Source organism: Coturnix japonica, chromosome 4 (genome assembly GCF_054131305.1).
Source record: "Coturnix japonica strain WE chromosome 4, WE-NBRP24, whole genome shotgun sequence".
Classification (NCBI taxonomy): domain Eukaryota; kingdom Metazoa; phylum Chordata; class Aves; order Galliformes; family Phasianidae; genus Coturnix; species Coturnix japonica.
In genome coordinates this window covers 18,522,554-18,539,707 of record NC_140666.1, presented here as the reverse complement: position 1 = coordinate 18,539,707, position 17,154 = coordinate 18,522,554, and positions in this window count along the sequence as shown.

Below are 17,154 nucleotides of genomic sequence, written 5' to 3'. Positions count from 1 at the left end.
TCTGAAAAAATAGGACTCCCTAACACAGAAATTTAAGATAAAAAAAGAACAGAAGGAAGCAAATGTCAGTGTCTTGGTATGAATTCCGTGAAATAAGAATGTTTAATGGTGTTACTTTTTATACTACAGTGGTGTAATAGATGCAGTACTTGCACAGGACTAATGGGTGTTCAAGACATGAGTGCATATGCAACAATGTGTGGAATCTGCTTGTGAAATTACTATGACTGTGGATGGGTGTGAACCATTAGCAGATGTGAACTGCCATCACAGTAGTTGTCTGTTTGCATATGTGATCATGGTAAACATACACACAAGTTAAGCTTACATCTACATAGTCATTATGTATTCTAGACAGTTTTGAGTATTGTCAAGGTCCAACTGTGACATAGCTGAAGTAGTATCAAATTCCAAGCTGTAAGAGCTGGTGTAAACACAACTACCTATACCTATACTATGATGTATATCTTCAAGGTTTGGTAGCAGTAACAAGAAAATTCAAATACACATTCTGTCTATGCTCAGAATTTAATCTTAGAATTTAATCTGACTCAAAACTAGAGTAGGATTTAAGTCAGGCCTTTTAGGCAGGATTTTGATCTCCTGAATCAACAGCAAAAGTACATACAGGGAATTTGCAGACTCTTAGGTAAGAAGATCTAGCACAGGAGCTTCAGGTGTCTGAGACTCACATTAACCTGCAGGCACATGCGGAGCAGCATTTGCCACCCAGCCTTGTCTGAGCACAGGGACAAGCTCTAGGAAAGCCCAGGATCAATAACACAGGATATGTTACTGAAGGATCAGATCCTAATACCCCTTAATATGTGTTAACAATAATATAAATAAATTAATAAATTGCTTTAAGAAAAACAAAACAAAACAAAAAAATCCATAATCATCCTTAATTTACAGCTCCTGAAGCTTTAAATGTTACTTAACAGTAAATTTTGATTTAAAATATGGCGGCAGAAGTTATATTTCATTTCCCTCAGGAATTGCTTGCTGTCATTGTAAGGCCACTGTGCTCGAACTACCAAGCTAAAACCACGAGCTATCTATATGAAAACAGTAACTAAATTATAGACATTTCTTTATTCCTCCACACACTGACATGTTCTGACAAGACAAGTTTGTTTGCACATATTGTTCCAAAGCCCCAAAGTCTTTACTCTCTGCTTCTCCACTTGTCTTAAATGTTTGATTAAGCACTGTGAGAATTGTCAGTATTGATAAACTTCTTTCCAGTACATTAAGCACTCTAATCCTTTACATTCCTACTCCATCTCCATTGCCAAGCCAGCCAGCTTCCTCAGCATTTGTTTTTGGTTGCAGTATTTGCATTAAAAAAAAAAAAAAAAGGTCTATAAATAAAAATGAATGCAATAGCAGGAAAAATCGTTTTTGTGCATCTGAAGAATTCTGACAAAAACTGTACGCAAAGGGCTGTGCTTGTTCTGTAGTCACAGGAATATAATAACTATCTAGCGAGCCAATTAAAAGGGGTAATTAAACTCAGCCCTTTTTTTTCCCAGCTTTCTAAAAAACCTTAATTTTGATAAATGGCAGTGCTATTAATTTTTCCTTCATGAGTGTGAACTAATCAGGATTATTTGGCATCTGTAGCACATCTTGGATTCGGCTGTGTGTTTATTGCGGGGGTTATTGTCTAGTAATTTAATAGAAGGAAATTCAGATCAGGAAGTTCTGAACTTAGTATTGGGTCAGTATTTTGGCTTTATCTATTACAATTTGTTCTCCATATTCTTACATGGAAATTTATCTTTTAAACATAGAATGTGTCAAAAACGATTATCAATTAATCAGATCCTTAGTTTAGAATATAACATTGGCAAAATTTCGCTTCCTTTTTATCTGTTTGAACGTCTCCTGGCTGAACTCTGGGCACAGAAGCACATTTCAGAGCAGCATTGACTTACTGTAAGGATTATACAAACAGAACCACGTTGGAGTTTGTTTCCACACATATAATGAGAACATCAGTGCAAGCTAGATAGCTGTGTTAGCTAAGTAAGCCTATGTAACATGTCTGTAAACTATTTCTCACATTCAGACTTTATTATTTCATTAGAAATTCTCACTAGCTTTTGCCTCTGGCTATACCTAAGCTCTACGTGAAGTATCACGTTCTGTTCTACTTGCTGGTTCTTCACAGATTTCCACCTACCAAACATTTGGCTGTCTATCTCTAGGATGCTAACAGAGAACTTCAGTACCCTCATTTTATGAATGTGAAACTCCCGCACAATTAATTCAGTAATTTGTATGTAAAATATGTTTGGTATTTCAACATTAGTAACACCTCAGAAAATAATGGACATTCACATAGGCTTAACTGGCCTGTTTATCTAGTCACTGTGACAGAACCATGCTGTTTTAAAGAAAACACTGGTGTGCCTATATTTGTTCTTAGCAAAGGCCAACCAAGTTCAGTGCATTACCTGTACATTTTCCTCTTTGAAAGGCCATTTGGGAATGCCACGTGCAACACAGTGAATAACAGTGGTTAGCGAGGGCAGAAGTGTAAATACCAGCTCCCAGCCCCGTTAGCTTGACACAGCCATTTCCAGGGACTGCAGTAGGCATTCTGGCTGAGGAAAGGCAGGGAGATCAGGCTCCACAGTGCAATTTTATATGAAAATGAAGTGGATGAGATCCTTCTATCAGGCTCATTTAAAATCAAATAGGAGGGTTACCTTTTGTCTGCACCGTTAATAAGAAAAATATGCTAGAATAAAAGGTAATTGCAATAAGGTATGTCTCCATTTTCTCAATTTTGCCCAGTTTTCTTTGATATTATTGTAGATTTCATATACAAATGCTACTTCCTCTGGGTGGATTTATTAATTCTGGAGATGTACATCCCTCTAGTACATATATAAGAATTAACCATTTATACCTAGGGGAAGAGAAAGAGTAGAGAGACAGAAACAGACGGTGCAGCAAGGAACATTGTGTCTGCAGCATTCTTCATAAATAACGTGAATCACACAGAATTGCCAGAGATTTTTTTAATGGCTCTACCCTTATGCTGTTATGGTAATTACAGGAGTTTTAAGCCCCTCCACCAGGAAAATTATGCATTGAAATAGTGAAATTTTGTAATGAATTTCAATTGTTATTCAAAATTCTTTATCAGAACTTCAGGGATTAATAGTTCTGGTACTTTTTTTCTTCTGAGAAACCACAAACAGTGCTTAAAAAACCAGCAGAAAACACGCAGTACATCTAAAATTGATGCAACTCTATTGATTTCATTGAAATGGTGCTGATTTACCCCAAATGAATTCCTAGCTCATCTTTTTTATGTATGGGGAGAAAACTATTTTAAAGTGAAAGGCTCCTGGATATGCAGAGAGGTACTTTAGGACAGTTAAGGCCGTCTAAGTCCTCTGTTTGCCTGCTGGGTTAAGGAATCAGTCAAGATAACACATCTCCATGGATGCTCAGTCTGTCCTTTCTTTCCTTATGGAAATCTTTTCCACGAGGAATTTCTGAAGCCATTTTTCTCTCTGATATCTGCACATCTACAGCAGCGGCAGATACCTGAGCAAGCACACCTACTGCACACTTCATTTTGCACGCTGCACTGATCTCAGCCTGGATGATCATGGACATAGCTTTGACAACTGTGGTGATTGACCACGTCATTGGAACTGAGCAACAGGTTTTCGCATTTATTTTGACCTTATTTTGTGTGGCAGGGTTGAAGAATAAAGCAACCAAGAATCTGTTTTTGCTGTAAAGTAGCGCTACATCAGAATGGAGATTGCCCTCAAAGGCTTTAACTCCCTTATATATATATATATTTTTATCAATTATTATCAAACTCTGTCACACATCCTACTTTTTTCAACTTAGAAACTCGCTTGGCGTAGTTCACTGCATGAGGACCAAATTTGGCTCTGCATAGGTTAAATATGTAGAAATAAAAAGTCTGTTTGCAGAGCAAGAAGGATACCATGCAAGATGATCTTGTGAAAGGTCTAATTGCAGGAGTAGATACTGCACAGCTGAAAGACTGTAAGTATTTGCCTACGTATCAAGCTGCTAACTTCTAGATCTCTGTATATTCATACTGTGGCTTGAAGCTCACTTACTGCGTCTTGTAAACAACTCTTGAGATAATTGCTCATATTAAAGAGTCTGTTCTCTCTCTAATAGAATCTTCTATCTCTCAAAAGCAGTATATTAAAGACAGATCAGAGGAAAACCCTCAAAAATCTGCTAAACAGACGTGGAAATGCCAGGGTATTTTGTGCAAATGAAAATAATGATACAAGGTTTTTTGCAAGTATGATAACATCATTGCTTGTATCACATTAAATTAATAACATATCTCAAGCACCTGCCTAAACCAGAAGTCTTTCTGAGAGACTAAGCATAACCTCTCTCATTAAATCAGCATTCAGAGGGCTAACTAGCAGATGCTGCTGACATGAACCCAAATGTAATCTCTTTAACCTTGTCCTGTAGGGAGCAGACAAGTCATGACCGAGTAATTCCAACTAAATTAGATTTTATGTGAAAGTGTATAATCTAAATTAAATTTGATTAAAATGATTCACTGATTCGTGTTTGCTTTTGAAGTCCCTAATGTAGCCAAGGTGACCAGTTCTCAGTAATCTGTGTAATCAGATCAATTTATTTTTACATGATTGGATCAAGATTTTTTTATCCAGTAGATTTTTCTATATTAATCGTATTTCACTTGAATATCTCTGGATCGATTAGGTTTTTTTCTATTCACATAGAGGTTCATTGTAATTCAAATTTCAACGTGTTAATGAAGAAAATGGAGAAATCTAACTGTGTGGTGACTGCAAGGATTTGTGATGTAAAATATTAAAGAAGTGATTGCAAGGAGAGAATCTTTGGGTTATTAGCTGATTGGGACAACGTCAAATGCAAAAGGTTGTAAGATGGGTAAATCAAAAAGGGCTAGGGGAGATATTTTTTCTGCTCTCCTATCCTTAAGACACTGTTCAGTGGGAGGCTTTGCTCAGCACAGACTCACTACAGCGATGGGAGTGGAGTTCTGCAGCTGCCTGCTGGTGTAGTGGTAAATTTCTGAACTTAACCCTTTCACATCTTCTTCCCATACTGGGAACTTATGCAAATGGGTTGAATCTTGGTCAATGTCTTTATGACATTTAAAAATCTTAATTGAATACCGTGAGTCCTGGTTGGTGGCTGTAATAGCAACATCTATCACAGTCTGCAATCAGCAAAAACACATAAGTACTGATTGAGACTTATTACATTAACATGATAATTTTATTTAATATATAACATCAGGGGTTACTGTGTGCCAAACATAACAGTTTTAATTTCAGTGTGAAGAAGAACATGCTCGACAACCCTTGGGTTAAATCCTGGGTTACACACACATTAAACTGCAAAGTGCTCCAGGTAACTAGGGCAGAAGATTGGAATTCATCCAAGGGAATGAGATACCCAGAGTTAACTTGGAATTTTATTCCTTTAGGTGTTCAGACTATTTTCCCACCCTTGGTTACCAAAACTACTGCACTTTCCTGTTATTTCCTTATCACCCCAGCAGTCCATGGGTAGATCAGCTAGCTCTCTAAGCCTATTCGCTGCCTGCAGAGCCCTTCAGTGTATACTAAATTTTAAGTGTGGGAATGTCATCACAGGTGACACTGTTCACAGGCTTAGAATTCAGTGTGTGTTTGCGTCCTTCTATGGAGTGAAGCAGAGAAGAAGTTTTTCTCAAAGACTACTTCTGAAATCTGTTTTGTAGTGCTTGTCTAATATGGTGTCTCTCTGGACAATATCTCTGCTATGGAGAGAATAAAAGTATGAGTCAGTAAAGTGCTTGTTTCTTTGCATTCTCCTCTGGAAACAAAACAAAATAATTCCACTTATGCCCCTGTACAGATTCTGCACCTTTGTCCTTCCAGATTTTATTGAGAGGAGGAACGAAATACTAAATAAGTAGTTTAACTTCTGCAGATCACTGCTTGATTTCCTCTTGTTGTAATAAAAGAAGAACACCATATTTCACTGATGACTTTAAGATTTGTATTGTTTTTCTACTTATAAATTTAACTAAAACTTCAACTGAACAAATGAAAATAAGAAATTTTATTTTTTATTTTATTTTAAAGGCACACACTTGTTGGAAACTATCCATGTTCCATTGATCTAACACTCAAAATAACCAAAATGTAAACAGATGTAAATTGAAACTACTTCTTTTATAGAATTCTGTACTTTCTACATATAAATCTGATGCACATGGAATAATTATGTTGGCTTATCAAATAGCCAGATTGTACTCTGCTTGTCTAATACCTTGAGGTAGCTATCATTCTCTTCACTTGAATTAATGGTATTATGAATGCCAGTGCTGTGACTGATCAAAACTCTTACCTAAGATTTACACACATTAGCAAGTTCTTATTCAGAAATGGAACTTAAGCACAAGTGATGTCAGCAGAGCCACTCTAATTTTGAAGGTAAGACATAAAAGTTATTTGGGGAGTGAAGAAACAAGATTGGATGGCTGTTATTCCAAGGAAGCTCATAATACTCCTTAGAGAAAGAGAATATGATAAAAGTTTTGTGGATGACAAATTGCTCTTTCATGGGATCTACACCAGAAAGTAACAGAACTCAAGAAGAGAGAACCTGAAGGTCAGTAAAGCAAACATGTAATATTTGTATCAACCTAAAATTTCACTGACATTTACTCCCATTCAAACTACAGGCTTATTTTGGGGAAGTTTGTTACCAGAAAAGTTAAGTTCTTTGCAGAACTGTCTTAAGCAATTACTAGTCATTGCTACTGTAAAGAAAAGCACCTCTGTTTTCATATCTAAAAGATTGATTAATAAAGTCTGGTTGTTATCTACTTTTGTCATAAAAATTGATATACAAAAGAAACACACTGAAAAAAAAGCCACAAAGGTAAAACGCTTGAATGAACATTTGTACCGACATTGCTAATTAAAAGACTTAACTTATTAGTCTTTAAGAAGCAAAAAAAGAAACAAACAAGTATAATTTGCTAGATTAATTTTACGTTCTGTTCTATTTAATCAAACTATACCTTTTAGTGAAAATGACAAATCTGAGTTGTCAGACTACGGTAGATAAGAAAGATAAAGGTCATATATTTTAATGTCACGGAAGGTCTTATTAAAGGAACCCTAATTACATTAGGTATCCATGAAACATTAATTAAATACTGTCTGAAATAATTAGGTCCAAGTTACTGATGGTTTAATTAAACTCAGTTTTTTATTTTATAAGAAAACTACAGGTCCAGTATCAGTCTGTTGGCAGGATAATTGATAATGTGTCAGAAGAGCAAAACAGTAACCTTGACCAACCACATCAGAAGGACAATGTGGTGGGTAGGTTGTCCTGCTTGCCACACCTAGTGGGGTTGAAAATAAACACTGTACTGGATTTATTTCAAAGGGTGCAGAAATTGGAAGAAAAAGAAACAGAAAACATTTGGTTCAACTTGTGTAAAATGTCACAGCATTGTGTACCAGAAGTTGTCCCTGACATAGTAGCCCTGCTGGGGCTCCTTGCAAATACTATTGAAGAGACTGACTCAGCAAGCAGTAGGAATTTTACAGCATACAGCATTTCCTGTCTCTGCAGAGACTGGGAACATGGATTATGTGCCTTTAGAGAGATGAACTTCTATAATATTTGTGGCTACACAGACAGTTTAAACAGGATCATTTCTAGATATGTGTAGCGTCTAAATAAGGACAATCTTTGATTATATTGCCAGGACAGCTAACATTGGTCTCATGTAGGGTTCCAGATAAAGACAACAAGAGAATCTCTTTATAATTAAAACTTGAATGTCTCCTAAACTTCATTTACTGCATAAAGCACTTTTTTCTTTCTTTTCTTCTTTTTTATGGAAAGAGATTGAATGAACTTGTCATTGCACAGCAATAAAGATTTACAACAGTGAAAAAACAGACTAGAAAGTTGTCCTAATTTTATACTGTACAGAGTAAAGCGGAACCAACAAGAATACCTCTATTACTCTCTTGGTAAAGTTCTAGTGTCCTGTAAAAGCAGAAGGCCATTGAAGAGACTATTATTTTTCAACATCAGAAATCATAAATATTCAAAGAATCAAAATTGCATCACAAATATCACTGGGAGGTTGTAGTCTTTTCTTCTAACCACCTAATGAAAACCCATATTTCACAATAAATATGTGAATGACTTCAAAGTGCTAATTAAGTGCTAAGATATTGCCTCAAAAACTTGTAAATCTTAATCAATTAATTCTAGAAAGACAGTTCTGCAATAAACGAGATTAGCTTGTTAGTTGGGCATTTGTGCAAAGGCAATGTTTTATACTTCGCGTACGAAAACGCTGATAGTTGTATGGGCACTGTACCTTTTTGTTTACTGCTGTTTTCATATCTTCCTCAAGATGTCCATCAAACATTTCTTTAAGGCTTTCTTGTCTTTAATCTTCTTTAATTAAAGATGAAGACTGAAATAAAAAGAAAAGTCAGTTATTAGAATCAAATATATTTGTTTTTTTCCTAAGGAAAGCTCAGTTCAAGTCATTCAAACAACAAAACTTGAAGCTGCAATTAAATCATTTTCCTCTGCAAAATCTGAAAGATGTTGATTCCTAATTTATGGTGTAAAACAGTTCTATAAATGACTCTATCACACTGCATATGCCATCAGTGTCATGCAAATTCTCACATTTCCAGGTAGAAGTAAATTTGTTTAAATGAATTTTTCATTAAATCCTCTTACATGAGAAGCATAGTTAAAGTAGCCAGTTTAACTGTAGTATGGAATAGCACCTGCATAATGTTTTAATACTATTAAAACAACAAAAATAACCCGGTATCAATGAGCAAATGAGAAAGAAAACTTGTATTGTTAGTACACTGCTCCAAAAAATTCCATTGTCACCCCAGCATCAGAGGACAGGTGTAAAAATGGCAGTTTTTGCCTCCAAAGTTTTAATTTCTGCTTAAATAAATTTACTTTTAAGTAGATTTTGAGATACTTTTTGAAATAAAGAAATCTTCAGTGTATTTTACAGGAATATAATTATGTAAATACCCCTTAAGAAGTATTACTTTACATGCCTACTGAAGAGGCTGCAATTATATGCACATATACACACAAATATATTGCAAGATGGTCATTGTTTTTCTGCTGACAGTATCCAAACAATGTGGACAGAGGCATTGAAAAGAGCCCAGGAACTGGGACAAAGAGGCAAGCAAATGAATTAATGGGAAATTGATAATACTGTGTGAGTAGCTAGGTATTCTCTCCAGAAGGATACTCCACATCTAAGTTTTTTTTCTTTTATGTACAAAGCTGGTATTGCTACAGTACCCATTTTGACAAGTAATGTCTTTTCTTATACTCAGTAGTGTCAATTTGTTCCACGAACACTGCTTCTCAGATCACTTATTATTTTACAGAAAAACAAAACAAAACAAAACAATTTTAAGTAAAGAATATCAAATGTGATACTTGTTGAATACACTGATTAATCTGTTATACAGTATGATGGGCCAGATCCTGCTTTCTTAATTGCAACAAAATAGTTGTTGCAATGGAGATTTTCTTCAGTTACTCCATCAGGATCAGGTGTTACACAGCACTATCTCTTCATGTCATTTTAGAAATCAAACTGTTTAGAGATGTGATCTCTCTCAATTATTTTCAAAGTGACATTGGCTATAAACAAATAAGATGAAAAGTGAAAATTCTTTCTTATGTTTTACCTGTTTTACCACCTGTTAAGAGAAATGTGTGAATAAACTGAATACTGTTGAGGAATTCTTAGATTTCCTGAAAACAGCCCCTAGGAAATTATCTTTCATTTAAAGATAGGTTCGTGACTGACTGCATATAAGCTAAATTACGTTTACTGCATATACAAAATTAAAGCATATTAGACAATGAAGAATAACAAGGAGTTAGAAAAATGTTTTAAAAGCATTTAGTGCTGTAATTCTAGACCCAAACCAGCTCATATATTAACAATAACATTCGCAACATCCGTTACTTAAAAATTCAGAAGCTATTTGCATATATGCAACATTTTTCCCAGCTATTTCTGAATATTGCTTTTGGACTTTAAAAGCAATGCAGATCCAGCATGAATTTCTTTATGTGAAAGAAGATGCTCTGCTAGAAATGTCTCAGGGCACACAGCAGTCCACGAAACACTACAAGTCTGCAAAACAACCTAGTAGAAGCACATCTACAATTAACAAACAAATTTGACAAGGCATTTGCTGGATCTTTACGTATTCTTATGTTGCAAGCACTTACCTGATGTCTCGTGCAATGTGTTATAAAGATATTTCCTAAAAGATTTTGGCAAATGAATTATGTAGCTGAAATGTAATAACGAAGGTAGAAATTTGTCCTGTTATCAGTCACACACATTCAAGCAGAAACCCAGTGCAGCACAGTAGATAGAACTATAAGCTCTGGGATCTTCTCATTCAACCAAGATTGCTTCATACAAAAGTTGACAATACCCTACTGAAAGCCATTGTTGATATTCAACATTTTTTAAATAGCTGAACAGAATAGACAATAAGGCATGAAGGAAAACTTGGATGGGAGGCTGGCCTGGAGTCTGGGTTCAGAAAGGAAAAAAAACCATAAAAATGGATAATAAACACGCAGTTCTCATTTTTAATTCCCCTGTACTTGGCAATTAACCAATCTTTACAAAGCTAAAATTCCGCACCTTTTTAATGAAGAATAAAATACGGTCTTTTTTTTTTTTCTCCTAGTCTGTTAAAGTCTAGGTGCAGTTTTAAACACTGGCACTGAAACATACACTTCCATGGTTCATATACAGCATCCACTAATGTAAATTACAGAATCTGAAAAATCACTGAAAGTTCATCTCATTAACTATTAGAGATCCATCTGCTGCACTGAGGAGATTGTACATTTCTGTCATCTTTTCAGATTAAAGTGAAATACTTCTTATGAAAAAAATATTTCTATTTTTGTTATTGTCTCCTACTCCTCTATTCACTCATTTAAAAGAGATCATACAACTATGTCTATGATGATGAGTCTGCAAACACTGTCTGCCCCCGCAGCCTTGCTCATTCCAGAGCCAGTGAGTATGGCTAATGCAGGGTCTGATCAACAGATGACTATGCACAGACTGCAAGGCAGCAGGGAAGAGTGGGCTTGAATACACATTTCTATAGGACTGGTAGATGGGTTCAGGCCTTGCCAGTGTGGTCTCCAGCTGTGGGTAACACGGGAAGGTTGTAGAGCTCTTGGAGTGGGTGCAAAGGAGGGCCACAGAGATGATCAAAGTGCCAGAGCACCACTCCTATGAAGATAGGTTAAGGTAGCTGAAGATGCTCAGTCTGGAGAAGAAGAGGCTTCAGAGAAACCTCACTGCTACATTCCAGTACTTGGAGAGAGCTTATAAGCAGGAGGGAGACCCACTTTTTAAACAGTCTAAAAGAGATAGGAAAAGGGAGAATGGCTTTAAAAGAAAAGAAGGCAAATTTCTGTTAGATGTTAGGAACAAATTCTTTACTCAGAGGGTGGTAAGATACCAGCACAGGCTGCCCAAAGAAATAGTGAATGTCCCATCCCTGGAGGTACTCAAGGCCAGATTGGATGGGGCCCAGGGCAGCATGACCTGGTGGGGGGCAGCCAGCCCACATCACTGGGGTTGGAATTCAGTGATCTTTAAGGACTCTTCCAATGGGCATTCAAGTCAAAGTAGCACAGATATATTTACTTCATTTTACTTTAACCAATTTCAGTTAACACTCATGTCAGATAAGATGTTTACATGCTTGTAAGTCTACAGGATTGTCACTAGGAGTATGACATCTATATTGAACACTATTGCTTTTCCTCTTATTCCTGTGAGAATACTACAACAACTTGCAGCCAGAAAGTATCATCTCATTTTAAGTCTTTCTTCCTTCTGGTCACTTAAAATTATTCCTTTTCAAGGAGATTCGCAGTCTAAACAATTTCATAAACATCTGAAGGAACAAAAGCAAACATGCTAACTGGCTGTGGCAAGAACTTTTTTTTCAAGTAGCACTTGTATAAAAGCTTCGTTTAAAGCATATTATATGCTGTGTTCCAAAGGTATGCAAGAGGAAATCAGAATATGCACTAAGCTCCTTTTATACCTTATCAAAAATTACGAATCACAGCACACCCTGGCTTTTGTTAACAGATGGAGCATTTGAATAAAGGAAAGAATCCACCGCTAGTTTTCCATGTCAGATTCCTTCGGTGTTATTAGAAAGACACTATAGACACAGTCCATTTAAAATTTGTCTGTCCTTAAAAGCACAAGAAATTCCGTTCTCAAGCCCCCAGTGTTTCACCCAGTGGAATTCTAAAATTGTCAGTAATAATTCTGTAAATTACGTCTACAAGAAAATTGCAGTTTTAGTCCTCCTGAAGAAAAGGATTATTTTACTTCATAGTTCAGTGTTCATCTATGAAAATCACTTACTAGGTTGCTCTTGGCAAATTCACAAGCTGTAGTTGTCAGGATTATCATAAAGTTGTATGCAACATCAATTTAACGATAACATTACACTGTTTTTCTCTCTAGTCCTGCATGGAGCCTGTGAATTTGTGGGAAAGAGATATTCAATACCAATGTATTCGTGAACAATGAAGAAAATGACAGATCTGTGTTCTGAGGACATAACATACACCTTGTCCACATTTCATTTGGATCCTTTCAAACAACTGCCAATTCTGCTTCCAGATAAGTACAGAACATTACATGTATTCAGTAAATGCTTAAATTATTTTAAAGTTTTAGGTTACTACTTTAATTGGAAAGTCTTAATTTTCCTCTCTGACTAAAGCCATGATATGAATTCTTCTCTCATTGTTATAATTTTCTGTGATATAAGCCTGCTATAATTTAGCACTCAACTGCATTGAATCCCATTATGAAGTCTCATCTTATATCACACAGAGTATATCTGAGTGTAACACACAAAATGCTTAGCTTGTAAGGACAAGGAGCTTGTCGTCCCTTTAATTTGATCACCAAAATGAAACTTTGAATAAAAAAGTTGGACTGTAAAAGTAAGATAATGCAAAATATCCAGATTTTTAAATGACTGACACGCTATGCATTTTAGAGATAGAGATATGTATGACCTTCACATAAGTTAATTAAATATAGCGAAAAGCAGTCTGATATTTTTTTTTTTCCCTAAGAAGCCTGTATTTCAACTAATAGGTAGGACAGTCCAATGTATCTGCTATCTGCTGTACAAGGTCCCCTTGAATAATTTCCCTCTAGAGGTTGTCAGAGTGAGGATGCCCTCTGTTGCTCAAGTTTTCACGTTTGAAGGAAATAATCTCTTGTTAGCCCACATATGACACTACATTTTGTCTGTTCTCAAGACACTGTCAGTAGATATCAAGTGGAAAGTTTGTGTTGGCCTTGAAGTACAATTGATTATCTTCCTCATGCCACAAGCTTCAGTCAGCAGCAATTAGTTTACAGCCTTTTTGGTCTACTGAATTTTATTTTTTCACAGCAGTATAAACAACTGTTAGAAACATCACAAAACAGTTGTGAACAAGGCTGAGGTACTCAAAAAGCTGTTTACCTCAGTCTTTACTGTCACTCAGGCTTCTCACACCTGTTATGTCTCTGAATCACTAGACAAAGATTGAGGAGAAAAAATCCCTCCTACTGTAAGAGAAGTCCAAGATCATCTCAAGACACTGAATGTACACAGATCTATGGGGCTGGATAACATTTATCTCAGGGTCCTGAAGGAACAGGCTGGTGTGTTTGCCAAACTGCTCTCCATCATATTTGAAAAGTGGTAGCTGTCAGGTGAAGTCTGTAGTCACTGGAAAAAGGGAAACATCACTCCCATTTTTAAGAAAGGGAAAAAGGAAGATCCAGTGAACTACAGGTGATGAGCCTCATGCCTGTGCCTGGAAAGATCATGGAGCCAGTCCTCCTAGAAGTTATGTCAAAGCACATGCAAGATGAGGAGGTGATCCAAGACAGCCAGCATTCCTTCACCAACAGCAGATCGTACCTGACACATCTTGTGGCTTTTATGATGGACTGACTGCATTAGTTGACAAGGGAGGACTGATAGATGTCATCTATCTGGACTTCTGCAAGGCTTTTGATGTGGTCCTACACCACATCCTTATTTAAATTGGAGAGATATGAATTTGAAGGGTAGGTTGATAAGGAATTGAAGGGTAGGTGGATAAGGAATTGGTTGCAAAGTTGCAGCCAGAGTGGTTGTGCTCAATATCCACAGATTACACACTCTAGACTGGGAGAGAACAAATTACAAATGACCACTCAAACCTCTATACCCAAAAAATCCTACTGAACCAAAAATAAAACAAACAAAATGAACACTCCAGAACTGTGAAGTAACACTGGTATTAGGGTGCTTACTTATGCTAGAGAATTAGATCATATCTTAGTTTTCCTAGCCCACTATACCTTAGCTGAGTGCTGTAAGTAACATGTCACTAAGAGTCTAAGAAACAGCATCCTTTCATCTTTCTTACAGGAATACTACTTTTCAAACTGATCAAATATTGTTTCCATATTAACTAGAGCATAAATCTACTACTACTCAAAGAGAATGATCTAAGCACAGCATGAAAAATTCTGTACCAAAAGATGATGTAATTATTTACACCCCCACAAATGTAGTCCCCAGTGCAGTTTTTAACATGGTGTCCATCCACAGTTGGCTGCTTTGTGTGGACTATAAAGAGTGCAGCACTTTCAACAGGAAAGAGTAGGAGAAATCTATAACACAATAAGCAAGAGCCTCATAGTCAGGCTGTCATTGTCCAGGTGGTGAAAGTTTGGTCATAAAAGTGGTTCAGTTTCAAAGTTTAAATAGCCCAACAGTCTTGGGACTCTCTGTTGCTCTCTAATAAGTCATCTTAAACTTGAGTAGCCTTTTCCAGTGTTAGTATCACCAAAATGTGAAAAGTTTTAGTTTCAACAAACCGGAATATTCTGATGAAAAAATATTTTGTCTAAAGATTCCTTGCAGGTGCTAAATATAAATATATTAACTAAATTTTTCTGGGTTTAGAAATCATATTTATAAAAATCATTACAAACTCATTTCAATTGCAGAAGGGCAGAAAACGCTAACAATGAGTGGTTAAATAGCGCTGCTCACATAAAGACACAAGTATTTTCTTCTAGCACAATTACAGAGTGTAAGACACGGAGGTGGGCTTTGGGAGAAGATGTAATAAACATTGGAGTCTTTTTTTTTAGCAATGCATTTTCATAAAACTATCTATGGAAAGGCCAAGTTACCAGTGTTGGTTGTTATAATGTATTTGATTAATTTTTTCTTTTTTTAATATAAAATTGTCAGATAATCTTGTCCTGCAAAAATACTACATTTTAAAATTCACCGTGGAGCTGTCAGGCACCCACAGCTTCTCAGAGCTAGAGCGGGTACTGAGCTTGTGCTCCTTGTCAAAATTTAATGAGACGGCCAGTTCTAAAATAATTGAATTTTCATATCAGAGCGAGCCAGGATTACTCAGACAATAAAAATGCTGAGTCCTGTACTGTTACTGGCAAATACCTTTTGCTTTGCTCATGAAATCAGTATGTAAATGTTCAGGGTTTGTATTTAAGGCATCTTATGCATTTAGAGTTGTAGTACTAGCAATAATTTCAAATGGTGCCGTTGATAAGTAGCTGGGTATTTTTTTTCTATAATGTTCAAACTGTAATTTGTTTGGTGAATCAGGATAAGCACTTGGTTTATATTTTATATAAATGTTAATGCAGTTGCAGTTTAATTATGTTTCTTAACTTTTAACGTTTTGAAGTAGAATTTGAAGAAGACCACTCCATCAGATTGTCTTGCTTTCGTGGAATACTTACATGAGTACAGCCCCACTGACTTTTAAAAGTAAAGCTCCCCAGGAAGTTGCTGCCTGCTGCAGGTGAGTACAGGAATCTGTACAATGCTGTACATATTTCTCAGCTTGCAGACTGAAAAGTTACAGAAGTACAGCAGAAGTAGAATGGGATTGAAATAAATAAATAATGACAAAACAGGGAAAAAATAGTTTGGACTACTTAAATTTAATTTTCAAGTAAAAATAAAATGCACCTCAACAGTACAGCAATTGGTGCTACAGAAATGGTAATAGAAATGATTTAATGGATACTCAGCAAATCCTGAAATCTTTACTGATAAATATTCATTTTATTATATTGTTTTCCAAAGGTTCCTATGCAACGTGAGATTTAAAACTGGAGGAATTAGGATATCTTTCAAACAGGCCAGATGCCTTTGATTGTTTTAGCAACAGGAGTTTTGCGTGACAGTGTTTTAAATGTGATAAACATATAATTGACCAAATATAATTCCCATGGAAGAGTTACTGAAGAACTCATTGCATACATTGTCACGATATGCTTTCTGGCACTTATCTTCCCACGAAACATACCAACTTGTCCTCATTAACATTAATGGCAGAATTAATAAGCTACACACATTTTGTTTCCTTGTCCTGCTCATCTAGTTTAATAGATGTTTGTGTGCAGCTGCCCAGAAGTGCTGGGAAAAAAAATATATATATATATGTAATAAAGAAATGCAGAAAATAAATTGTCAAGCTCAAGAGAGTTTGTAAAGTAAATTCCAGCCTCTAACAAAAGAACAGAAAAAACCTTTTCAGTGACTGTTGTCCTGCTCTCCTACCTTAGTCAGGGAGGAGACTGTGTTGCTTGATGGGAAATGTAGTTCAATCCTGAGTGTAGAATGAGAACAGCGAAGAAATGCAGGAAAGATTCGACATTAATGAAAAAAATCTCTCTCCTGTGCTTCACTTTTGACAGTAGAGTGCTTTGATGAAGGTTTTATAAGACCTATAGGGTTAGGTGTACATCTGATGATGATTATGATTATTATTGGAAAGTCATTACTCATCATTACATTACCAACTAGAATTGCGTGTTCAGGTATGTCTGTTTTCTAGTCAGAAATCTTAACCAGTTCACAAACACATAGTACACGTTTTCCTGGTTTTATAAAGAACCTCTTCAATAACAACTCTGCAGATGACAACCAAACATGAAGG